Genomic DNA, 27,615 nt, shown 5'->3' with positions numbered 1-27,615 from the left:
ATAAGCTCAGAAGTAGCCCTAGAAAAATGATCAAAAGTTTAGAAAGTGTAATGTAAGAGCCACCCTTATGTGGCACTGTTGATAGTGGTGCCTCCGTCAGTTGGAAATGAAAACTCGAAAAAGTTCAAAGAAGGTCAGCACGGTTTGTATTATCGCGAAATATGGGAGAGAGTGTTATAGAAATGATACAAGACTTGGGCTGGACACCATTAAAAGAAAGGCATCTTCTCACGAAATTTCAATCACCAACCTTTCTGCTCCGAATGCGAAAATATTTTGTTGATACTGACCTACATAGGGAGGAACGACCACCAAGGGAAATCAGAGCTCTTACGGAAAGATATAGGGTATTCATTCTTTCCGCGCGCTATACTAGATTGGAATAATAGAGAATTATGAAGGTGGTTTGATGAACCCTCTGCCAGGCACTTAAATGTGATTTGTAGAGTATCCATGTAGATGTAGATGTAGATGTAGATGTAGACTCTATACCATTCCCTTGCTGTCAGTGGAGACGAGTGGGCCGTAAGCCGACACCGGTTTCTATCTCTTCCCTTCTCTCATTTCATAACAAGTCATAAAGTGACAAGCACAACTCTAAGACGAACATAGCGAGGCATTGTAGGCGTCAGGACGGCCGTTGAGTCCCCTGACGAGGCATTAGGATTTAGATTTCCCGTGATTTGCCTAAACCTCGGAAAGGACATGGTCGATTTCCTTCCGCTTCCTTCACGAGGCTGCGCTTCCTTTTCGTCTGAAATGACCATGTCGACGACGGCATGTTAAACCCTAATCTTCCTTGCTTTCTTTCTATAATACAACCCCGCTCATTACAGCCATCCAATGCAATAGACGCCACGCAAAGGACAGAAGAGAGACTGCCTCATAATATCATTGTTTTTCACGAACATCTGTACAAATAGTGTCACAGTGTTCACGTCACTGACAAAAAAATCTCCATTTGTTTTTAAAACCTACAAAGGAACATGTGTGCACTATAGATATGAAAGTAATTTTTCACTTGCCAGTTTTTAAACATCGGAGTCGTACATTTTTAAGTTTTTTTATTATCTTCAAATACGTGTGGCAAGAGCAAGCCATTAGTGCTTATTTTCACATGGGCAGGATATCAGGTGTCGAAGTGTTGACATGTGGACGCAAAATGGTTAATCTAAACTGACAGACGTAGACCACTTGGTTGTGCAGTTACAACCGTGCACAAGACATCAGGTAGTATACTGTATTACGTGTTTACGACAACACTGGTAGTAGCAGAGAAAAATAACTAGCACACTGAAATAGGTACATATTAATGTGCCAATGATCACAACATCTACACTTAACACCGCTAACACGCTTGTGTTCTTAAAAACACACAGTTGAAGTTCGCTGTATGTATATAAATGTTTTATTTGGCATCTAAAACATTCGCGTGATGTAAAAATCTACTAATCTGAGTGCTGGACTCGACGCCATACATAGCCCAGAAACTCATTAGTTTCTGCAAAGACCTCTACGAATTTTGAGAGATGTGTGCCTTGGGTGAGCAGCCAACTGCGAAGACCTGTTCACGTTTTAGTCATTCTGAATTCTTTGTCCTGGCAAAGACGCGCTGACGTAGATCCACAAAATCATTGCAGTCTTCTTGCCTTACGTCATCAAGTGTCTCATACTAGAAATTTTCAGCTTAAGCTGTACGTAAATTTGAAAACTTGCTAGGTATCTGCGGACTTATCACAGAAAAGTTTTTGATCAGTACTGAACTTTCCTTTCGCCCTGTAGAGTGACACTGGATTCGTATTCTGGAGGGATATGCTTTACTTCCCGATTTCTTCAGCCTGCTTTCAAGTTTCTTGCTGCTTCTCTCGAACTACAGCCAAGAAGGCCATGGCCGATATCCACCTCCGTCCACGTAATACTCTCCCTAATGACCTTAATGTGCCAGGACCTTGAAATCAAATATTTCTTCGTTCATCTTGAAGTCGCTTTACAAAACACGGCCTCTTACGATAACTGAAGTTTCGACCTGACTTTTGTATTTCTTGGATAACTGCATTTACAGTATTCATAGTTTTTTCGGTTTAGTTGACTTACGCAGAGCTGAAGTTTGTAAATCTCTTACACATTCGAATTTTATACCATAGGTAACAAAATTTATTTCAGCAGCAACCATGTGAAGTCATGTCTGCTAAAAGTCTACAACTCTTTCCGTAGTTGCATTCTTGAATAATTTTTTTCTAAAAATTTTGTAATTGAGCTCAATAATATTTTTCCAACATTCCATTTCGTTTCGTAACTGAGATACAGAAGGCCGGCCGAAGTGGCCGTGCGGTTAAAGGCGCTGCAGTCTGGAACCGCAAGACCGCTACGGTCGCAGGTTCGAATCCTGCCTCGGGCATGGATGTTTGTGATGTCCTTAGGTTAGTTAGGTTTAACTAGTTCTAAGTTCTAGGGGACTAATGACCTCAGCAGTTGAGTCCCATAGTGCTCAGAGCCATTTGAACCATTTTTTTTTAGATACAGAATTTCCGTTGAGAGTCTAATAATTACCTCGAATACTTCCCATTTCTGAAATACCGAGTTTAAGTTCGTCTAAGAAGGGGACCACGTCTGTTCATTATTACCGATTTCGTCCACATTTATGGTATATGCAGGACTTGGCCAGAAATAGAAGTGACAGAAGAGGAAGCACCAGATGGCCAAGCCTTTAGAAAAAACAGCATTTTTGACATAATTCGGGCGAGGCATAACCATTTATGCTATCGTAGTTTTCAGGAAGCGGCTGGCGCGGCGGAAAGAGCACAGAATAGTAGGCAGAGGGCCGTGGAGTCGAGTCTGTATGTGCTCAGAGCTATTTGAACCATTTGATAGCGAGGTGTACATATACAGATGGCATTTTTATCGTGTATACAAGATGTCGAAGGACAGTGCATTGACGGAGCTGTCACCTGTACTCAGGTGATTCATATGAAAAGGTTTCCGACCTTATTATGGCCGCACGACGGAAATTAACTGACTTTGACGCGAAATTGTAGTTGCAGCTAGACGCCTGTGCAATTACATTTAGGAAATCGTTAGAGGATTCAATACTCCGAGATCCAAGTATCAACAAAGTGCCGAGCATACCAAATTCGAGGCGTTACCTCTCACCACGGACAACGCAGTGCCCGACAGCCTTCACTTAACGACCGAGAACAGAAGCTTTTGCGTAGAGCTGTCAGTGGTAACACGCAAGTAACACTGCGTGAAATAACTGCAGAAATCAGTGTGGGACTTACGACGAACGCGTATGTTAGGACAGTGCGGCGAAATTTGGCTTTAATGGGCTATGGCAGCAGACGACCGACGCGGGTGCTTTTGCTAGCAGCACGACATTGCTTGCAGCGCCTCTCCTGGGCTCGTGACCATACCGGTTGGACCCTAGGCGACTGGAAAACCGTGTCCTGGTCAGATGAGTCCCGATTGCAGTTGTTAATAGCTGATAGATGGGTTAAAATGTGGCGCAGACCGCACGAAGCCATGGACCCAAGTTGTCAACAAGGCAATGTGCAAGCTGGTGGTGGCTCCACAATGGTGTGGAATGTGTTTACATGGAATGGACTGGGTCCTCTGGTCCAACTGAACCGATCATTGACTGGAAATGGTTATTTTCGGTTACTTGGACTTTATTGTCGCAAACAACGATCCAATTTTTATGGATGACAATGCACCGTGTAACCGGGTCACAATTGTTGGCGATTGATTTGAAGAACATTCTGGACAGTTCGTGCGAATGATTTGGCCACACAGATAGCCCGACTTGAGTCCCATCGAACATTTATAGGACATAATCGAGAGGTTAGTTCGTGCAGAAAATCCTGCTCCGGCAACACTTTTGCAATTATAGACGGCTGTAGAGGCAGCATCGCTCAATGTTTCTGCAGGGGACTTCCAGCGTCTCATTTAATCCATGCTACGTCGTGTTGCTACACTAAACCGAGCAAAAGGAGGTCCGACATAATGTTATTTGCGATGTAAGGAACGTAAGAACTGAAACTAAAGAAGTTTCCACACAGAAACTCGACCCGACGACTCTCGGATTACCGTTCTGTTGTTCTCTTTCGACTGCGCCATTCGCTTGCTAGAAACTATGGTAACATAAATAGCGCATGCCTCGCCCGATCTGCACAAAAAATGCTATTTTGACTAAACGCTCGGCCATCTGGAGCTCCAACTTCTGTGACTTTCAATTCTGGCCAGGCCCTGCGTGTATCATAAGTTAACACCTATCGATGATGACTAGCAGGAGTGGCTCCCTTGTGAACAGAAGACCCTCGCGACCAAGAAAGAATATTGGTAGCCATCTACAAACCTTACCTGCTTGGGGCTTCTTTATTTACTCGTGGTATTTATCACTTGACCTACCAATTAAGTTATCGTCAAACACACGTGAGCTGTATATAATGCTCTCCCTTTACGGCGCGCCAGGGTGAAAAATTGAATTTTGAAGGTTATGTAGTCTTCCAAAATCTTTGTGCCCCCGAAAGTCGTCGCCACAAAATTCATTTTACTTGAGTGTGAAACACAAGTATCTCCCGTACAGTGTTGTGGTACGAGGAATAACAATCATACTTCTCTGTCGCTCTGTCGGCTGTTGTAATGTCCTTAGCTTGTTCACGAGACACATAGAAATTTACTAAACTAAGGGATAAGAGCGTATTGATTATGTATAAATGTGATGTAAATCATTATAACAGTCCCTGGTCACTGTCAATAGCCGCGTGGGGTAGTCAAGTGGTCTAGGGCGTCTTGTCACGGTCCGCGCGGCTCCCCCCGTCGCAGGTTCGAGTCCTCCCTCGGGCATGGGTGTGTGTGTGTCGTCCTCTGCGCACGTTAGTTTAAGTTAGGTGAAGTAGTGTGTAAGCTTAGGGACCGATGGTCTGATCAGTTTGGTCCGATAAGACCTTTCCACAAATTTCCAAATTTCCATTATCAATAATTAATGTAATTTCCCCTATTGTTTACTCCAACAATCTCGAAATATTCTCGTGTGAAACTGATTGAAGGGCTGGATATGCCAACCAAATTATCTTGAAAGGCGTGACTAGGCGGAAACAGTTCCATTCTATTTACATGGAGATTACTGTCTCAGAAAAAATAATTGATTTAGAAAGAATAGTCTGTAGTTATATTGCAGGGTAGCAAAATTAAGTGCAGACCGCCTGTTTTTCATGTCCTTAAATCCAAACATTGTTTGGTGCTGTTGTATCATCATAAGTGGATGTAAATGGTTCACGTTATACGTTCTTTAAAGTAATGTAATTGGGGATAGGATTGAGGTGTTAGAGTGGAGGGATATGATTGTGAGAAGGGTAGGAGAAGGAAGATAAACTAGAGTGAAGTATGGAGAAGTGCAAATTGAGAGTATGAGAACGTTCTGCAACTTATTATAACAAATACACTTAAGCCCAAAAAACTGTTTGAAAATACGAGGGTGTACATGAAGAAGAAAGATGTAAAATATTAACAACGTTTATTTTATTTACAAAGCTTTAAGAGCTGTCACATAAGAAATTCGGAGGCATTACTGTTCAGCACCCCTTCACAATATAAAAGAATGTTCAATAAAAGCAATACCAGCGAGCACATATGCCCGTAATAGCTGTTACGAGACCAGTTAAAGGCACTGCTATATTTGTAAGTCGAAGGTTACTGGATTGGAGCAGTTTAGGCCAGAAGATGACGTAGTGTAGCCTAGACATAAACCTATAAAACGGCGATTGGTATTGTTTTTATTAAACATTGAACAGCTTTAGTCCCATACTCCACCAGAAGATGGAGTTACGTTCATTGAATATAAAACAATGTCTTATTTCTGCCTCACAGTGATTCTTTCATTTCAGGCTTAATGGCTAGACAAAATAATTTTATGCACCTGGCGTCAAAGCAAGCTCTTTATACAATATTGGTAGATTTACTGCAAAGCAAACACACTCGTTCCTGTTACCAAAGCTTTTTCGATGCAGCAACACATTACCTGACTTGTCATCAGTGCAACATAGGAAATTACATCCCTCGCTTTTAACCTTGTTACTCGCAGGAATAGCTTCTGAGCATCAGAATGTCTTCTTTCTATGTGTATCTCCAAACAATGTTACTTTAAAATAAGCATTATACTTTTGCAGAAACCTTTGTCACATGAGCAGTGCAGCTTTATTCGTCCTATTTGCGATCGTTTGTCTCACCTAAATAAGATGTTAAGCTTGTTTAGAATGATGCAACAGAGCCACGCAGAGTCCGTGCAGGATATGGTGCACTGGGCGAGTTCATTCGTTTGTTCGGGAGGGGAGGCCGACAGTGTTCGCCCCCTTTCGGCCGGTCGGCAGTGACAGGACTGAGGTGTGCGCCCTGCAATCTTTGTCAGTCGATTTTACAGAAAGTATTTATACAAAAATTTCATTTTTGCGTTACTTGCATAGCTCTACATGTCAGATTCATGATGATGTGCCCATCGCTTAGTTAATGGTCATAGTTATTGTGATATTTGCATGGAAGTAAGATAAGTGAAATTCGGAAAAGTTTGCAATGAAAATAGGTGTCGCTATGACCTTGCGTTTGGAGTATGTTACATAATACGTTGTTGCACATGAAATTTAGCGAAGATATCGAATTTTTCTTTAGACTTCGATGGAGGTCTCTATCTGCACCAATATCAAGAATATTGATCTGATTTAGAACACTCTTGCGATTGTGCGCGCCAGCAATAAAGTCAGAGAGAAATATCCACAACATTCCTGTTATTACATAAATTGTTTGAGATATCAAAACGAGATCTTGGAAAATATAGCATGCAAAGAAGAAAATATTTTGCTATATGGTTATTAAGGGCTATCGGTAGCTGGTGAAACGAGAAATGCTATGGGTTTTGGAACAACGTAAGTGCAGACACGACACATTTATTTTTGTTCCGAGGATGTGCTTTTTCATAAGCTACTGACCTTACTTTTCCTCAGTTCCTCGAGTAATAAGCTTAATAAACCACCGTTTCAGAATTCACTCACAACTGTGTCTGTACAACATATTAGTGAGGTGATGTAGTGTAAGCTCAAAAAAATGATTCAAATGGCTCTGAGCACTATGGGACTTAACATCTATGGTCATCAGTCCCCTAGAACTTAGAACTACTTAAACCTAACTAACCTAAGGACAGCACACCACACCCAGTCATCACGAGGCAGAGAAAATCCCTGACCCCGCCGGGAATCGAACCGAGTAACCCGGGCGCGGGAAGCGAGAACGCTACCGCACGATCACGAGCTGCAGACAGTGTAAACTCCACTGAGTTTTGGCAAAAGAAGCAAATTTTAATATGGCAACAATAGAAATGTGTAGGTTTTACTCAAAATTCGCCATTTATGACGCTTCTCTGAAAATTTCAAATGGTTATAATCAAGGCGAAAAAAAATCGCTCTTTTTCTTGCGTTTTGAGCGGCATTCTTTTTAGATACTAACCAAAGCAGATGTGACAGACCTTTCTGAATCTTCACCAGGCAAGTGTGGATGTGGAGAGCTCCACTTAATATTTACAAACAATGTGAGTATAGAGTTCAGTTTGTAACGGCACTTTCATTCCTGCAGCGTTCAGCGTTTCTTCTACAGTGCTTTCCCGTAACCTCCACCACTAACGCTCTCCCCAAGCGTGCCATGTTTATTGCGCATCTAACCACCAGCTATATGCGCGGACTCTACACACGTGTTCGCTCAGTAGTGTAGAGAAACGTTCGCCAGTGGGAAACGTTTCCGTTATATTTGTTGAGGGTTTCTCGCCGAGTCAAGGCTCTCATTCTTAAGTTACCGCCACTTGTCTGCACAATTACGCCGCAAGAGCTCCAGACTGGGGATCTCGTTTCCAGCTGTTCCCGTAGCTTCAGTCATACTGAAACTAACCACTAATTGCACGCATGAGCTGCTGGTCAGATCTCTTAAAAAATGCATGTTTCAGCCATCTGGAAACGTATGGTAATCATACCAATGAGCACTAAAAAAAGTGTGCTTGGTAATTTTTGATGTAAAAACAGGTAAAATTGCATGCGTTCACGAGAAGTATAATGTGAAGTAATCTTCTAAAATATAAAATTTAGCATAGGCAAGTTCGAAGGTGGTGCAAAAGCAACGAAGTAAATTCAGAGTGATAAAAATCACTGAGAAAGTTCAGATCTCCAGCATTATTTCTGTACTGCATTTTGCCCCTGCCTAAGGTCTACGAATGCCTTAATATTTAAATGTTTTTCTTCTTCCGTTTATGAGTACAAGACATCATTGGTTATCGTTTACTTTGTATTTCAACAGTAAATCATTTCATGCAAAATTGTTTAGGCGCTCTTACGACACTAAAGTCTTGTCCCAACACGGAGTTTCGGACTTACTTTGAAATGGTCTATTTGTTGACATACATTTGGACGTGCAAGCGCTAACAGCGATGATAGTCATTATCACGTAACACTTGTTCTTGGGATCCAACTATAGAGAAAAATTTCGATAGATATAAATGTTCAATCTGCTTACATTCGTATAAGAAACGTTTCACGTCGGAAGTTGCAGTTGCCACAACGAAGAGAAGTAATAATGGTATTGCCGTCAGAGACGTTTTATCCATACAGCACAGTGGTATGGATTGCTGCAATATCCAGTTTTTCAGAGCAAATTAACCATCGGTGGTTTTGAATTGAAAGCAATAATACTATTTATGACTGTGTAATAGTTTTGAACCAATGTAAGTAATACGTGACTGACATAACTGTGTGTATCTATGAACATTAAAAGAGTGCATTCGAGAAAAAGTGGACTTGCAAGGTGACCATCACACGAAGTTGTACTGCCATCATTGTAAAAAGGGTTAGCATTTCAATCGGGGTATCACATGATGCGGGTTTGTGATACTGTCCGTACGTGTGGGTGAGATCACCAATTAATATGGTTCCATCTAGAATGTTGAATCGTGGAAAACAAAACTTCTGCAACCGTCTGGACGGGTGTTAGGGTTGCTGGCGGAAATGTACAGCCAACAGCGACAGTTCATGCAGAGTGCAAAGACTGTTAGTGATAGGAAAGTTACCGTTGCTGCTGGGAACCGACGATGTCTCCTGGGTCCACAGCAATCGTCTCGTCTCGGGCCTGTAACATACCAAGATCGTCATCAGAGTGGTCCATTTGGTTATGAAATTAACTGCTCAGTGTAATTTGTCGTCTGAGATTTGTTTGTGATTTTTGTGTTGTCAGCTGTCATGGGGTAGCCGGTTGTTTTCTGTTTTCAAAAGGTGCAAATGGCTCTGAACACTATGGGACTTAACATCTGAGGTCATCAGTCCCTGAGAACTTAGAACTACTTAAACCGAACTAACCTAAGGGCATCACACACATCCATGCCCGAGGCAGGACTCGAACCTTCGACCGTAGCGGTCGCGCGGTTCCAGATTGCAGCGCCTAGAACCGCTCGGCCACCCCGTCCGGCGTTTGCTGTTTTGATAGTACAACTGGCAGAGGCAGTCAAGCATTCTATGATACAAAAAATCGCCGACCTAATGGTATGTGTGGTTCTCAGTTTGAACTATACAGAAGTACTCAGTTGGCACTGTTAAAGGGAGTCTTTGGTCTGTTACGCTTCTACATTTGGTTGTTCGTGGTTTCTCAGGTAAGAATGAAGGGATTGTTCGAATGGCTCTAGTTCATGTACACGCGTGGGGCGAGTTTCTTGAATATCTCGAGGATGGTCTCGAGGTGGAATTCATTATGCTCGTCCACAGAACGTGTGTTTGGTCGAGCATTGATTATGATTCATAAAATCTTGGTCTGAAGGACCTGCATAAGACGCAGTTGTGTTGGAACTGCATATATCTAGAGTGGAGCACTGTACACATCATTGGTCTAGTAAAGCGAGCTCTGCATTTGTAGCTACGCTTTATAAAACCACGCTATGGTTCAAATGGTTCGAATGGCTCTGAGCACTATGGGACTCAACTGCTGAGGTCATTAGTCCCCGAGAACTTAGAACTACTTAAACCTAACTAAGCTAAGGACATCACAAACATCCATGCCCAAGGCAGGATTCGAACCTGCGACCATAGCGGTCTTGCGGTTCCAGACTGCAGCGCCTTTAAACCACGCTATGAATTACAAATGCACAGAAGAGTTTTATTTGCATGTTCTGTTCTGGTCTTGTCTGCTGTACGTTGTTACTAACTTGTGAAACAATGTTTCCAACAGATTTTTTGCTACAAATTGTTAACAAAGCTCTCCTAAAAAACATTTGTTGACATACCCTCGCACAGTACGAAGCACATTGCTAAGCGAAACAGCTGAGCAACCAAAATACTCTCTTGGTCTGATAGTTACTCGTTTAAATTATGATTAGTAATAACATATATAGCTCAGTTAGTTCTGTTTTCGCGATCTGTTTTACTTTTCTTTCAATAATTTTGAGTTCAGCCATAGCGTGTCTTTACAATATGTTTTTCTACAATATGTCAACGCACTTCTGAAAAGTTTTTATTCGTGCTTCAATGTTTAACCCGTTCAGCTACGCCAGAGTGCTCCTTCTCTCTGGCCGAGTGTCCTAGTGCTTCCCCCGAAAAGTACAACGTAGATCAGACTTTCCCAACCGTTAAGTTGCGCCATTTTATTTTGTTCGTATTTTACTTGACGATCTACAGCTGTCGAAATATTTTTCAAAATATATTCGCTAAATTTCGAATTCTTGTAGCATCAATTGTACTGAGCATAGCTATGCTACCTATCGATGACAGCTTAGACGCGGTGACAGATTAGACTACGACATAAGCATATGGACAGCGTGACGTGTGGAAGTTTAGGTCAGTCTGGGGAGCGTGCTTGGATAGCCCAAATGGTAAGGCGACTGCTCGCAATAAGCGGGAAACTTGGGTTCGAGTCCCAGTTCGGCACAAAATTTAATATGTCACAGTTGGGAAGTATAGCTCCACCTAATAAAGCTGGTGATAAAAGAATTCGCAGTTTACCGAATATACTTCGAAAAAACTTTTATTTTGTGACAGTGCTATGAAGTCCGTCGCGAAATTTTGTTCTGTTCAGAGACCTAAATTTGTAACACAACATTTCTCTTTTAAACTTAAGCTATAACAATTTTCAATCGAGACAATATGTACAAGCTACTCCTTATAATGGTGATGACTACAATTTAGTGACAGTAGAAAATTGTAACAACGGTTACCTCCTATTATGCAGGTCAGGATGCGCTCAAAGATTAAATTGCTTAGCATTTGTTAGTGTTCAATTAAGTGAAATGAAATTTTACTAGCCATTACCCATTAGGCCACAAAAAAAACATAAAATCAAGCTAACCTGCACAATTACATCTTCACAGTTAATGTGTCTGCTATAGTTTACAGACCTAAAATATAAACATCAATAACGTACAAAAATGGATCAAATGGCTCTGGGCACTATGGGACTTAACATCTAAGGTCATCAATCCCCTAGAACTTAGAACTACTTAAACCTAACTAACCTAAGGAAATCACACACATCCATGCCCAAGGCATGATTCGAACCTGCGACCGTAGCGGTCGCGCGGTTCCAAACTGAAGCGCCTAGAACCGCTCGGCCACACCGACCGGCCAACAACGTACATCGTATAATATTTATTCCAAAAATAAATCGATAGACACTGAAGATGTCACATACATCTTAAAACATCTTTGGGTGGAGAGTAGAAAAAAAGAAAAACATTGTACTTTGCAGAAGGTGGACTTTTAAATACCCAAGTTTAATTCGCAGCCACAGAAAAAACATCTCCACAGGAGCTTCCATCTCTAGCAAGAGGATAATTACCCCCACATACACACATCAAAAAAAGTTTTGCATCATCCCGGTTCCCAGAACTCCTGAAGACAGATGTTGACTGTGGATAGTGAATCACAGACACAGACGCTTTGACTGTTCAGAGATGTCACTAAACCCGCCCAAAGATGTATACAACCGTGCATGAGCAACGCCTGTTAGACGGAGGGGGTCCGACAGCCAACCAGTTCCAGTCATTTCACCAAGAAGGAGGTACACGGCTCTTGTTGGTTGCAGTTTAACCATGCCTAGACGGTCAATACCGTGGTTCGATCGCGTCCGCATTGTTACTTTGTGCCACGAAGGGCTCTAAACAAGCGAAGTGTCCAGGGATCTCGGAGTGAACCAAAGCGATGATGTTCGGACATGGAGGAGGTACAGAGAGACAGGAACTGTCGATGACATGCCTCGCTCAAGCCGCCCAAGGGCTACGACTGCAGTGGAGACCATTACCTATGGATTATAGCTCAGAGGAACCCTGACAGCAAAGCCACCATGTTGGATAATGCTTTTCGTGCAGCCACAGGACGTCGTGTTACGACTCAAACTGTGCGCAATAGGCTGCATGATGCGCAACTTCACTCCCGACGTCCATGGCGAGGTCCATCTTTGCAACCACGACACCATGCAGCGCGGTACAGATGGGCCCAACAACATGCCGAACGGATCGCTCAGGATTGGCATCACGTTCTCTTCACCGATGAGTGTCGCATATGTCTTCAACCAGACAATCGTTGGAGACGTATTTGGAGGCAACCCGGTCAGGCTGAACGTCTTAGACACACTGTCCAGCGAGTCCAGCAAGGTTGAGGTTACATGATGTTTTGGGGTGGCATTATGTGGGGCCGACGTACACCGCTGGTGGTCATGGAAGGCGCCGTAACGGCTGTAAGATACGTCAATGCTATCCTCCAACCGATAGTGCAACCATATCAGTAGCATGTTGGTTAGGCATTCGTCTTCATGGACGACAATTCGCGTTCCCATCGTGCACATCTTGTGAATGACTTCCTTCAGGATAACACATCACTCGACTAGAGTGGCTAGCATGTTCTCCAGACATGAATGCTATCGAAAATGCCTGGATAGATTGAAAACGGCTGTTTATGGACGACGTGACCCACCAATCACTCTGAGGTATCTACGCCAAATATCTGTTGAGGCGTGGGACAATCTGGACCAACAGTGCCTTAATGAACTTGTGGATAGTATGCCACGACGAATACAGGCATGCATCAATGCAAGAGGACGTGCTACTGGGTATTAAGCAATCCTGACCACCAGCTCTGAAGGTCTCGCTGGATGGTGGTACAACATGTAATGTTCGGTTTTCATGATTAATAAAAAGGGCGGAAATGATGTTTATGTTGATCTCTATTCCAATTTTCTGTACAGGTTCCGGAACTGTGGGAACCGAGGTGATGCAAAACTTTTTTTGATGTGTGTATTATGCGAAAGCAAAATAATAAGTTTAAAAAATGTGAACACATATTTCTGAACAGAGGCTCGGTATTTAATCAGTGCTAAAGGTTGTGCGTTAACTTAAACCAGCCTTGACAGCCATAACATTTCGGTAATTTCAGATACCACTCACATATAATATTTTTACGACGTTCTGTGGTGGGACAGGGTCTCTCTTGAATCATATACATGGACGCACGATATTCAAAAATAGTTAAGACTACTTAATGTGAAGAGAGCTGAAGGGCTGACTGAATTCCATTTAGAGTTTACACTGAATACGCCGTGGAGTTAGCTCCTTTCCGAACTTACGTTTACTGAGAATATTTTGCACAGTGAATATTCTCGTGTGAATTGAAGAGAGGGCAGGACACTCCTGTTTATAAAAAGGGTACGAGAACGGATACACGGATCTGTGGAACCATCTTGCTGACGTTAGTCTGTTGTAGGATCCTGGAACACATTCTAAATGTAAACACTATGACGTTCCTGGAGGAAGAATAAATACGAATTAAGAAAAAACTACTAGTAAAACACAGGTTGCTTTATTCATATACAATTTGCTAACAACAGATACAAGTGAACGGGTAGATTCCAACTTCCTAGATTTCTTAAAGACTCGAGGAATATTTTGCTAACAGGGTCCACTACGCTATATGGAAGACGAATCTCGCACAAAAAAATGGTTCAAATGGCTCTGAGCACTATGGGACTTAACATCTACGGTCATCAGTCCCCTAGAACTTAGAACTACTTAAACCTAACTAACCTAAGGACATCACACACATCCATGCCCGAGGCAGGATTCAAACCTGCAACCGTAGCAGTCACGCGGTTCCGGACTAATCTCGCACAAAAACAAAAGAAACGACGGCCGTGGCCCTAGAAAGCCTAACAGTACCTCTGATGTTCACAGTAAATATAAACGAGCTGTCAGACAGGACCAGTGTATATAAACGATAAACTCATCCAGGGAGCCTCCACTCGCGCGAGGAGAAGCAGTGGTAGCCGTTGCGTCTGGCCCATACAAAGAGAGAGTACAATCGGTTAATTTGAATTCCAACCGTACATTCATACACAACGTGAATTACGAATGCAATGAGAACAACTACGGGTCGACTGCGTTCGTATTATGTGTGCTGAAAAAGTTAATACGCAAATTTGCCCTTTTACATGAATTTTATTCGAGATCCCATTCAAAACAATGTGTTGAAAAAGTGTGGGATCATCGGATGATAAGGTCAGAATGAATTTGGGATACTCGCAAAGCATGTTGTTAAAAGAATCTCAAAAGAAAACAAAAGCCGTTTTGCTCCGTGGCCACGTTGTCGTGCAGCAACACGTTTTTGCTCAGTGGCCTCGAGTTGACGCCACAGTGTAGTATCCAAATTCACACCTTGAAAGAGACTCTAGTCCCCACAGCAGGGAAGCAGCGGGGGATATCAGCACAGCCTCCCTTGTAAGGTTGGCTCTGCGGTCTATGTTTCAGGGATGCAGGAACTCTAGCAAGGCGATAAAATAGGCGGATAAACGGTCTCCAGCCCATTCGTACACAGTCTTTCGTCTCGCCTGTGCGTGTCGATCGCTCGTGAAGATTAGCGCAGAAGTCTGCTGACATCTGAGCGTGTTCTAATCTACGTTACCTTGGAGTCGGACGTGCCGAGTTTAATGACGATACCACTTCGGTCTTATCACGAGAAGTTGTGCTCGATTACCGCGGATTTCGCGACTACGTACAGCCACAATCTGCGCTGCGAGCCGACTGCCAACAGCACTCTGAGGCGGTTTTGACAAGCTTGCCGCACACGCTTCCCATTGCAATTAGTATCGATTACTCTCACGCTCAACCAACGTTTACGCTCTTTTTCTCAGAGTGGTTTTACGCGCCCTTTGCCCAGTTAGAACTCTCGAGGGGATTGGACGAACTTGTTCATTTATCACTTGTATTCTCCTTTATATAAATTCTTTTGTCTTGGAGAAAAGGCTATCAACTATCACCACTGACAATCCTACATCGTCGATTGGTGGTTTTTCCACACATTAAATGCCACATCTATTTCGTTTCGTCTTATTGAGACAATTTACAGAAACTGATTGAATTTTTTTCTATCTGTTACTTGTTTGTAATCTTCCTCCTGTCCCTAATTCTACATACACTTTTCGGTTGAAAGACCTGCTACAGGTTCCGATCTTCTACGCTGCCACGGTTAGCGAGACAGGTAAATCGTTCCAGGTAAGAAAATACTTATCTGTAGGTAGAGACAGGAAGTAACTGTTAGAGGTGAAGATCCGTTGTTACCTTCACTAATGTATCATCAATGGGATTTCACCGTTTCTTTTAATTTAATTTGTAATTGGTCCTATAGAACCGATTGTACCACCACTTCATTCATTAACCACCACAAGAGTTACAAACTCGATGACAAATCTTTATACATGCTACGAGCAGCACTATAAGACTGTTTACTAACGCTGCCGTTGGCTGCAGGTAATTAATGTGTTTGGTCGGTCGTAATGAACTGCAAATAAATTTCCAGAAAATTTCCTCTTAGTAATAAGAATGGTAGATTTCTTTAAATGCAGACAAAATAACAAATAGGAAGAACCTGACAATGTCTGACTAAAACATTAGTGGCGAACAACTTGACAACGTCACGTTGTGTAAGTAAATCGAGGTGATATTAATTTTACGTGACAAATTAGTAAGGAAAGGGAAAATAAAATTTTTTAACTTCGAAAAACCGGCGTTACTCAGTCATGCGGAAGTATGAACAGCCACTATCAGGGAAGCATAAACATTTCAACTCGGTAAGGGAGACAGCAATCTCAACACTGTTGGGTGTGACTGCGAGTGAACTCAGCACAAAACGATTAGAAGAGTGCAGACCGAACTGCCTTTGTGAGTCTCGTAACACTGTGTAAGAGACACTAGGTAGGAAGCAACGTGGCTTAGCAGGGGTCTGACTGACCAGAAAAGATAAAATAACAAATTTGTTAAGCAAATGTAGAGGAAATGACGACCACTGATGACTCGAGAAGAGCAAAATCGATTTGGTCATTCCGAATGATGTCGTGGAGCAGAGCCCCTCCTCGACGACATAAATATTCCACGCCGCACTACCCTGGAGCACTCGATCTGTAGGATCGGTGGCGTTCATGTTGCTCGCACTCGAGTCTCTTATACGCTACTGGCCACTAAAATTGCTGCACCAAGAAGAAATGCAGATGATAAACGGGTATTCATTGGACAAATATATTATACTAGAACTGACATGGGATTACATTTTCACGCAATTTGGTTGCATAGATCCTGAGAAATCAGTACCCAGAACTACCACCTGTGGTCGTAATAACGGCCTTGATACGCCTGGGCATTGAGTCAAACAGAGCTTGGATGGCGTGTACAGGTACAGCTGCCCATGCAGCTTCAACACGGTACCACAGTTCATCAACAGTAGTGATTGGCGTATTGTGACGAGCCAGTTGCTCGGCCACCATTGAACAAACGTTTTCAATTGGTGAGAGATCTGGAGAATGTGCTGGCCAGGGCAGCAGTCGAACATTTTCTGTATCCAGAAAGGCCTGTACAGGACCTGCAACATGCGGTCGTGCAGTACCCTGCTGAAATGTAGGGTTTCGCAGGGATCGAATGAAGGGTAGAGTCACGGGTCGTAACACATCTGAAATGTAACGTCCACTGTTCAAAGTGCCATCAATGCAAACAAGAGGTGACCGAGACGTGTAACCAATGGCACCCCATACCATCACGCCGGGTGATACGCCAGTATGGCGATGACGAATACACGCTTCCAATGTGCGTTCACCGCGATGTCGCCAAACTCGGATGTGACCATCGTGATGCTGTAAACAGATCCTGGATTCATCCGAAAAAATGATGTTTTGCCATTCATACACCCAGGTTTGTCGTTGAGTACACCATCGCAGGCGCTCCTGTCTGTGATGCAGCGTAAAGTGTAACCGCAGCCATGGTATCCGAGCTGATAGTCCATGCTGCTGCAAACGTCGTCGAACTGTTCGTGCAGATGGTTGTTGTCTTGCAAACGTCCCCATCTGTTGACTCAGGGATCGAGACGTGACTGCACGATCCGTTACAGCCATGCGGATAAGATGCCTGTCATCTCGATTGCTAGTGATACAAGGCCGTTGGGATCCATTACGGCGTTCCGTATTACCCTCCTGTACCCACCGATTCCATATTCTGCTAACAGTCATTGGATGTCGACCAACGCGAGCAACAATGTCGCGATACGATAAACCGCAATCGCGATAGGCTACAATCCGACCTTTATCAAAGTCGGAAACATGATGGTACGCATTTCTCCTCGTTACACGAGGTATCACAACAACGTTTCACCAGGCAACGCCGGTCAACTGCTGTTTGTGTATGAGAAATCGGTTGGAAACTTTCCTCATGTCAGCACGTTGTAGGTGCCGCCACCGGCGCCACCCTTGTGTGAATGCTCTGAAAAGCTAATCATTTGCATATCACAGCATCTTCTTCCTGTCGGTTAAATTTCGGGTCTGTAGCACGTCATCTTCGCAGTGAAGCAATTTTAATGCCCAATAGTGTAGTATGGTAACATCTTGTCTGTGAGGTTGTTCTAGTGTTGGTCTTACGCTTGCTGTCTTATGAGAAGATCAGAGATCCATAGGCAAGGATAATGCAGCCCAGCGTCCAGTACTGAAGTCAGCACAGCAGCCAGCATTGATCCAGGGGTCTACCAACGCGGTTCCGGCCCAGGGCAGAAGGTGCCCTAAAACTCTAGCGTCGCACGAATCTGAGGGCCCACCGTACCGGCAAGCCAGGTGCACTATGTAGCATGACGTCACGGCATCGGACATCGCGGTCCATGATGGGACGACGTGGGCCGTGATCTGGGAGGAATTGAGTACTGCGCGAAACAGCGTGCGATTTAAGCACACACGTCGCGGTCACCGCCATCTCCAAGCACGGTTACCTACGGGGCACGCCTTCTTCTCGAGCCGGTGGCAAATCGCTACACTTGGCTGTCACCGACTTCCTCTCCGAGTTGATGCAGCGCCGTCGGCAGCCGTGAGTCCCTTCTTGGATTCCTCTCTGGATTATGTCGTCGCAGAAGACACAACAACGGAGGAGGAGGAGCATATTAGTGTTTAACGTCCCGTCGACAACGAGGTCATTAGAGACGGAGCGCAAGCTCGGGTGAGGGAAGGATGAGGAAGGAAATCGGCCGTGCCCTCTCAAAGGAACCATCCCGGCATTTGCCTGAAACGATTTAGGGAAATCACGGAAAACCTAAATCTGGATGGCCGGAGACGGTATTGAACCGTCGTCCTCCCGAATGCGAGTCCAGTACACAACAACGACTTGTATTCTGAGTGATAAATGGAATAATCTTGAATACTGTTTTATTGTGTCTAACGATGCCATATGCGTCCTCGGTATGTAGCCTGACAAAACAGTACGGGTTTCCAGCCCGGCAGAGGGCGATAATTACAGTATGAAGTGCTGTGTAATGTGACGGACAAATAAAATCTGCATTAGGGATGGCGAATGGAGGACTGTTAGAAAATGCACTGCATCTGTAAAGAAAAACTTATATGAGATGATAGTGCGGCCGATTCTATACTGTCCCAGTGGTTGTAATTCTTTTCAGGTAGGCATTGTGAGATATGATTATTATTTTGGTGGCTCGGTAAATTCTGTTTCTCACGTAAATATCGATATACATAGCTCACACAACGGAAAACCTTGTAGCTGAAGTAATCTTTGACTATTGCTACAATGTCTTTGTGTTGCTACACCGCCTCTGGCTATGAGCACTTGCAAAGTTACACGCATTCTAAGTTGCCATTGTTGGGTAGCAGACGTATTTTGAAGAATGGTCAAGAAATTGTTTTGTAAGTGTGTTATGGGATTAATGGAATTGGAGTTCGAATATTTTTGATGCAATATGGAGAGAGAAGATAAGGAGGTTATTTGAGACTGAGGTAAGCACGCAAGCGCGTAGCACTGTTCTGCGTTACTGAGATTGAAGTAACGGATATACGGATTGCTCTGATAGAAAGATGAGATTCCCCTTGGTTAAAGTTATTTCTTGAAATCATGTTATGTAATTTCTATGTGAACATTCACTTGATTTTCAAAGCATTACTTTTGAATATAGAGTTTCATTTGAATTTTATCGGAAGTCATTTGTTACCAGTTAAAATTACCACCCTTCATTCAGGTTATTATGTGCATACGAACGTTGCACTTTGTGTTACGGAATTTTCAGTCGTCTTTTCTTAATGTTGCTTTGCTGCTGTACGATGGCATTGCTTTCGAGAAATCTGCAAAAATGTTTTTCAAGTCACGAGGTAAATGAAAGTACAGTTCAGAGGCAGGAATTTCTTTGTAAGTTCAGTTGCGAATTTATTTCAGAAGTCAGGCTACATTCAGGGCAACATTACACTTTTATAGAAACAGTTGGCTTCAATTTGTAGACAATACTGAGCAAATCATACTAAGTTTCTGTATAATTCAGTAGAGTGAGCGTTTTGCACAGTACACGAGTTTAAGTTAAGAATTTATTTGTTTGGTAATCAGTTTTTGAGAAGTTTTGGTAGATAATCTTAGTATGATTCACTCAGAGAAATGCAGACATGCGGTTAAGCTACAACCTGATAACAGATATCATAAAAATTCAAAGGCCTGCAGTCAGGAGTATAACAGGTCTGTAGAGCCCATACGAAAGTGTAAGTGATATGCTCGGGGAAATCAAATATGAATGTTTGGAAAAAAACACCACGTAGTTCTCGCGTGGCCCTGTCGAGTAAATTTGGAGAGCTTGTATTCGAAGAATGTGTGACCATTGTGCTGCCATCGCCACACATCTTGCGTAGGGATCATGAGAGTAACATAACGGAGATTAGGGTGCGTGCTGCGGCATACAGAAAGTCATTTTACCCTTGCTCAGTACGCGAACACAACAGGAAAGAAAATCGATAATATTGGTACTATGTATCCCCTGCCATGCAATGTACGGTGACTTGCTGACAAGGGGAATTCCCCGTCGCACCCCCCCCCCCCCCTTCACCTCAGCCCTCAGATTTTATAGTAAGATGGCGCAGTGGATAGCCCGTCAGAAACTGAACATGGACCATGCATGAAAATAGGAAGAAGGCTTACCTCTTCACAAAAAAATGGTTTAAATGGCTCTGAGCACTATGGGACTTAACATCTTAGGTCATCAGTCCTCTAGAACTTAGAACTACTTAAACCTAACTAACCTAAGGACATCACACACATCCATGCCCGAGGCAGGAAACGAACCTGCGACCGTAGAAGTCCCGCGGTTCCGGACTGAAGCGCCTAGAACCGCACGGGTACCTCTTCACAGTGCAACACCGTAACCACAGAGCTACGAAATCGTCGCTATTCAGTTTCGCTCGATGTTGCACATCTTGAGCTTGGACCGTTCATTGTTTCGATTTTGCTTCTTTTCTCCCAGTTCGGTACACCTTGTTCCCGTTTTCATTCTTTATTTATGTTGTTTTTAATGGGCTATCCACTGACCCATTTTACCACTAAATCTGTGGGGGGGGGGGGGGGGAGGGGGGTCGATGGGGAGTATGCCAATATATCTGGAGAGCGACATAATTCCATAATCGATTATCAATTAATGAAGCGAAGTCAGTCGCGACACCTAGCGACAGACTCTTTGACCGTAACCGAAATTATTATTGCGTAAATTCTATATTGCCATTTGTAAGTACGTTTTAGGTTTCTGTAAGAAATTCATATTTCGAAACAATTGAATTCATCGGCCTATTTTTGCTGCCATGAACTGAGGATCTATAACAACCGAAAATCATAACAGAATAATAGGTTTCGTGAGAAACCTACTCGTTTCACCAACTCCAAAACTGTGTCACGTATTGTGTTTCAAAAGTAACATTCATTCAACTAATACTAGAGTGTAAAAGATAATGTTTTGCACAAACAGCTGCAACCCAAACTTAACATGTCAATTAATATTAACAAAATATTAATCATAATATTAAGTGCTGCATAAATTCGGAAATATTACAGACTCGCAAAATCTAAGACCAGTTTCGGAATCAGCACAAAAATTTCTTTAAGATCAGACGTTTTACACATCATTTCACAGCTGTTTTTAATTGAGAAAAAATTTTATTTTGCTAAAACGGCAGAGCGAGTTGTGGAAGGAATAGTTGACTCAGATATAGTTGCTACTGCAGTAATAAACATACGACTAATTTAACATACAAAGGAAAAATTCCTTTATGTTAAAACTGATATAAATTAGCAATCCGGCAGCTAAATTCTACTACGAAATACATATTCATACCTCGTTTTGGTGACCTCACACCCCTTAAACTAGTGGGGAGAGCCATGTTTATATGAACATTGTGACCCAAAAGTCCATTAACATTCGAAAATTAAATACCTCGTGCAATAATGTAGACAGTGAAATAAAAATTGACGGAGGTGCTTGAAATCCCATGTGGTTTTATTGAAAGCAAGAAACAGTGCACAAAATGACCGACAGGTGACGCTCCATAAGATAGAAAAGCCATAATTAGCATAAAGGAAATGCTCAACATATCGACCATTTATCAACAATACCAGCATCACTAATGAGGTCGGGCTATCGTAGTAGAGTCGCGACTTCAGGTAACCCCACAGCCAATAATTACAGGCAATGAGGGCGGGGGACATGGGCGGCCAAGCATGAAGGACGTGGCGGCTCAGCACGCGATGCTCACCAAACGAAGTGCGCAGGAGATGTTTCACACCTTTAACAATATGAGATTGAGCGCCATCCTGCATAAAAGTTGTACCTTCCAGTAGCTGTTTATCAGTCAGGCTTAGAGATTATCTGACTCCCTCTCTCGCTACAGCTAATTTTATACACGAATCTCGTGCGGAGTCACTGACTTGTTACTGTCCAGCACCATCTGTTGGCCAGTTTTTGCACTCGTTTTTGGTTTCAATTAAGTCCCATGTCACTTCAGACATGTGTGTCAATTTTTATCTTCCTACCTGCATTATTCAAATGTTGACAGACTTTTGGACCACCCTGTAGATTTGCTAGAGGTGCCAGAAGGCGGTTCATTGTGAGTAGATATTGAGGTAAGTCGGTGAGACCGGCAGTACTTGTATTTTTGTAAAAGCCTTCAAAAAGGAGACTGACAACAGTGTAAAAACCTGGCCGCTGGCTGTTGTTACCGTGAACTGGGTTGGGTTGTTTTGGGGGAGGACACCAGACAGCGAGGTCGTCGGTCTCATCGGATTAGGGAAGGATGTCGGCCGTGCCCTTTCAAAGGAACCATCCCGGCATTTGCATGGAGCGATTTAGGGAAATCACGGAAAACCTAAATCAGGATGGCCGGACGCGGGATTGAACCGTCGTCCTCCCGAATGCGAGTCCAGTGTGCTAACCACTGCGCCACCTCGCTCGGTACTGTGAACTCTGCGAAGTGTCTTTACGAAATACACTGAGGTGACAAAGGTTATGAGGTAGCGATATGCACGTATACAGATGGGCGTAGTATTGCGTACACAAGGTACAAAAGAGCAGTGATTTGACGGAGCTGTCATTTGTAGGTGAGACATGTGATTATGGCCGCACGACGGGAACTAACAGACTTTGAACGCGGAATGGTAGTTGATACACAGCACAATCCATTTCCGAAATCGTTAGGGAATTCACTATTCCGAGGTCCACAGTGTCAAAAGTATGCCGAGAATATCAAATTTCAGGCATTACCTCTCACCATGGACAACACACTTTCCGACGGCCTTCACTTAACGTACGAGAGCAGTAGCTTTTGCGTAGAGTTTTCAGTGCTAACAGACAGGCAACACTGCGTGAAATAGCCGCAGAAATCAAGTAATAGGTCCTTGTAGTAATTCCTGTTGACCAGTCTCATTTGGTGTAATTGAAAATGTATCCACTGTCTTGTACACTGGAAGTCTGCGCCTCCTGTAGTATCTTCTGCGACGGTACGGCATGGCTGTGTGCTTCGTGCGGCTGCCTCGAGTCGAATGAGCCTGCAGCTGCCTCAGAACAGGATGTACTTCCTGCCCCCCACTAGCGCGCACAGCGCCAGCGCGCCTTATCAGTGTTGCGCAATCTTGATTTTCCAGCAACACGGGCCTAGTAATACTAGGGCCCGTGTTGCCCGGCAGACTCGCTCAGCGGCCAAGTCCCTCTCAAGGTCACCCGCCATAGACGACAGTATTCAGTATATGCACACATCCGTCAGTGCAGGCGCGCAACTCTCCAGTGCGACCCGGCAACGTGCGAGTGCGGGCCGGTAACACTCCGAAACGGCAGGTACCGCTCGTAACCGACGCTCCTAAGCACACCTGAGCTACAGCATGACGTCAAGATCTTGTAAGATCTGTAGGATCATGTTCTATACCGACTTAATGATGACAAGATGCATTACTCGAAATAAGCTTCGACTGTATTGTAGTCATGTTTTGAAGTCTGTTTGCTGTCTGACACCTATAGGGATCACACAGGCGTCATTCAAATGTTCATTAGCTGCCATTACGAACAATATACATTCGATAACCGACCACACAAAACAAAAGTTTACACGCTTTGATACTAGCTTAGACACTGCAACTAGACTGAGTAATCCGATGGTGAGCGCGGACGCTTATAAGCGTCAGCCGCACTGGCTCGTGGCTTGTTGTGACGCTTATCAGTGTCAGCCGCAGCGAAAGTGTTAATGGGCTATGGTAGGAGACGACCGACGCTAACAGCACAACATCGCCTGCAGCGCCTTTCCCGGGCTCGTGACCATATCGGTTGGACCCTAGACAACTGGAAAAGCGTGTCCTCATCAGATGAGTCCCGATTTCAATTGGCAAGAGCTGATGGTAGCGTTCGAGAGTTAGTTACATTGATCAGTCTTGCGGTAACCGCTATGTTGTAGAACGTGTCACGTGCATAAGAAACGCACACATGAATTCAAGGTTTCTCTTTTTAAAAAAAACTTAAAATTTTTAATGCCTACCCCATTCCCTTAAATGGTACAGAAGGCGTATATTATATCTTTAGATTTATTTATTCCTATCCAAAAATTCTCCTATGGTATAGAAGCAGGTGTCAAAGAGATTTGATGTCAATTTATTTTTGAAACTATTACTGCTGTCTGTTCAAAAATGGTTCAAATGCCTCTGACCACTATGGGACTTAACTTCTGAGGACATCAGTTCCCTAGAACTTAGAACTACTTAAACCTAACTAACCTAAGGACATCACACACATCCGTGCCCGAGGCAGGATTCGAACCTGCGACCGTAGCGGTCGCGCGGTTCCAGACTGTAGCGCCTAGAACCACTCGGCCACTCCGGCCGGCTGCTGTCTGTCAGACATTTTATTTCATCTGATAATTTATCGAAAAGTTTTAAAGCAGCATATTTTACCCCTTTCTGTCGCAAAGACAAGGTTAAGTAGAGGATAGAGCAAATCTTTCTTTCTTCTGGTATTATAATCATGAATGTCACTTGTTTTTTTAACTGCTCCATGTTGATGAGAATAGACCCCACGAAACGATGGACCCAAGTTGCCAACGAGGCATTGTGCAAGCTGGTGGTGGCTCCATAATGGTGTGGGCTGTGTTTACATGGAATGGACTGGGTCCACTGGTCCAACTGAACCGATCATTGACTGGAAATGTTTATGTTCGGCTACTTGGATACCATTTGCAGCCATTCGTGGACTTCATGATTCCAAACAACGATGGGAATTATTTGGATGACAATGCGCCATGTCCCTGAGTCACAATTGTTAGCGACAGGTTTCAAGAACATTCTGGGCAATTCGAGCGATAATATCGCCACTCAGATCGCCCGGCATGAATCCCATCGAACATTTATGGGACACAATCGAGAGGTCAGTTAATGCACAATATCCTGCACCGACAACACTTTCCCAATTATGGACGGCTAGGAGAGGCGGCATGGCTCAATTTTTTCTGGAGAGGACCCCCAGCGACTTGTGGAGTCCATGCCACGTCGAGTTGCTGCACTACGCTGGGGGAAGGATGTCCGACACTATTTTAGGAGATATCCTATGACTTTTGTAACCTCGGTGCAAACTTCTTATACGAATACATGGTATACATGGTTCTGACTTATTAATATCTGCCGGCCAAAGTGGCCGTGCGGTTCTAGGCGCTGCAGTCTGGAACCGCGAGACCGCTATGGTCGCAGGTTCGAATCCTGCCTCGGGCACGGATGTGTGTAATGTCCTCAGGTTAGTTAGGTTTAAGTAGTTCTAAGTTCTAGGGGACTAATGACCTCAGAAGTTGAGTCCCATAGTGCTCAGAGCCATTTGAACCATTTATTAATATCTACGTAACACAAGTGGATTGCGTGTCCAAAATCCTGCAATCGACAGCAGCCAGTTTAATTAATCGTCTGGTATAAATGGTAGCTGTACGTTGGATTTCTGGCGACAGTTGAATGAGAGTGATTATTTAATTTTTTATTGACCACGATGATGATGATGTTTTCGTTTTTGGGGCGCCCATACAAAGTCCCAACCTTTGCTCAGCCCAATCTCGCCACTTTCATGAATGATGATGAAATGATGAGGACAACATAAACACTCAGTCATCTCGAGGTACATCACTGACCCCGCCGGGAATCGAACCCGGGACCCTGTGCTCAGGAAGCGAGAACGCGACCGCGAGACCACGACCTGCGGACTATTATTGACCACGATTTTAGGAAACGCCACAAGTGTCGGATGTAGGAACTCGTTTTACGAGAGAAACGTGGTGAATTTGGACGAGGCCTAACGACCGGTGTAGTGGTCTGCCGAGTTTCTGCTCGCGTCACTCCTGCGGCAAAGCACAGCAAATGGCGAGTTGAGCCGGCGGCCGTGCCGGCTGGGCTGGTATTGAGGTCTCGTCCTGGGCGTGTGGCCACGCCTCCAGCAGACCAGCCGCTGCGCTGGCCTCTCGCTGGTCCAAGGCCGGGGCCCACGAGAAATACGGGCCAAGCAACGAACATGTGACGTCACACTGCTCGGCTTTTGCGCCACACTTCTCAAACGCTCGGCTCGGTGGAGGGCCCGCGGGAAATCAATACGCAATCGAAAAGGTATTCACTAAAGGTCTTAATTTTGTCGTGTGCTGCGCATTTAAATGCGCAATCGTGAATTATTAAACTCGTCTGAGATAGTTATTCGCTCCCCGCCGGAGACGGCTGCCGGTACTCGGAAGGCCTGCAGTGTCACGTGCTGTGACGTAAGCGCCGCGGCCTTTCTCGTGGACCTCGTCCAAGACGAACGCACTACTATTGGGTTGTTGTTCTCTCCGGCTATCTCGCGTCAAAACACAGTCACACGGCGATTTCTCAGCATCCCTAAAGTAACTGATAAGGCGTCTATATCGTAACACGATGATTCACAACTGGATCACGAACAAGTATGTGACGCGGTTGACACTCTCTTACTGCTCATTGATGAGGTTACTCACTGTCCCTGGACAGTTAAACGTACTCCACAGCCCACCGTATGATGCTTGTGGCAGAGGGTACTTTGTGCAACTACTAGTCATTTTCTTTCCTGTTCCACCTGCAAATACAGCGAGGGAAAAACGATCCTCTATGTGCCTCCGAACGAACCCTAATTTCTCTTATCTTCGTAGTCCTTATGGGAAATGTACATTCTGCAGTCAACAACTTTTGTTTCAGGCAGCTGTGAACGGCATCTATATGCCGGGTGATGAATAAGTCAGTATAAATTTGAAAACTTAATAAACCACGGAATAATGTAGATAGAGAGGTAAGAATTGACACACATGCTTGGAATGACATGGGGTTTTATTAGAACAAAAAAAAAGTATTGCTAAACGCGTGAAAGATCTGTTGCGTGCGTTGTTTGGTGATGATCGTGTGCTCAGCCGCCACTTTCGTCATGATTGGCCTCCCATGTCCCCAGATCTCAGTCCGTGCGATTATTGGCTTTGGGGTTACCTGAAGTCGCAAGTGTATCGTGATCGACCGACATCTCTAGGGATGCTGAAAGACAGCATCCGACGCCAATGCCTCACCATAATTCCGGACATGATTTACAATGCTGTTCACAACATTATTAAAAAAAATGGTTCAAATGACTCTGAGCACTATGGGACTTAACATCTATGGTCATCAGTCCCATACATCTTAGAACTACTTACACTTAACTAGCCTAAGGATAGCACACAACACCCAGTCATCACGAGGCAGAGAAAATCCCTGACCCCGCCGGGAATCGAACCCGGGAACCC

General features: G+C 43.9%; 1 long non-coding RNA gene across 1 annotated transcript in view; it reads right to left on the bottom strand.

Moving 5' to 3' along the window:
- The window catches only part of LOC124799292, a 188,684-nt gene that overhangs the window by 106,970 nt on the left and 54,099 nt on the right, over nucleotides 1–27,615 (bottom strand). The window contains exon 2 of the long non-coding RNA XR_007017007.1: nucleotides 9,095–9,153. This is a non-coding gene — a long non-coding RNA (uncharacterized LOC124799292). The remainder of the gene's footprint in view (nucleotides 1–9,094; nucleotides 9,154–27,615) is intronic.

This window comes from Schistocerca piceifrons, chromosome 5, assembly GCF_021461385.2.
Source record: "Schistocerca piceifrons isolate TAMUIC-IGC-003096 chromosome 5, iqSchPice1.1, whole genome shotgun sequence".
Lineage (NCBI taxonomy): Eukaryota > Metazoa > Arthropoda > Insecta > Orthoptera > Acrididae > Schistocerca > Schistocerca piceifrons.
Note: the sequence above shows the minus strand (reverse complement) of the source record. Positions and strands in the feature narration are given on the sequence as shown.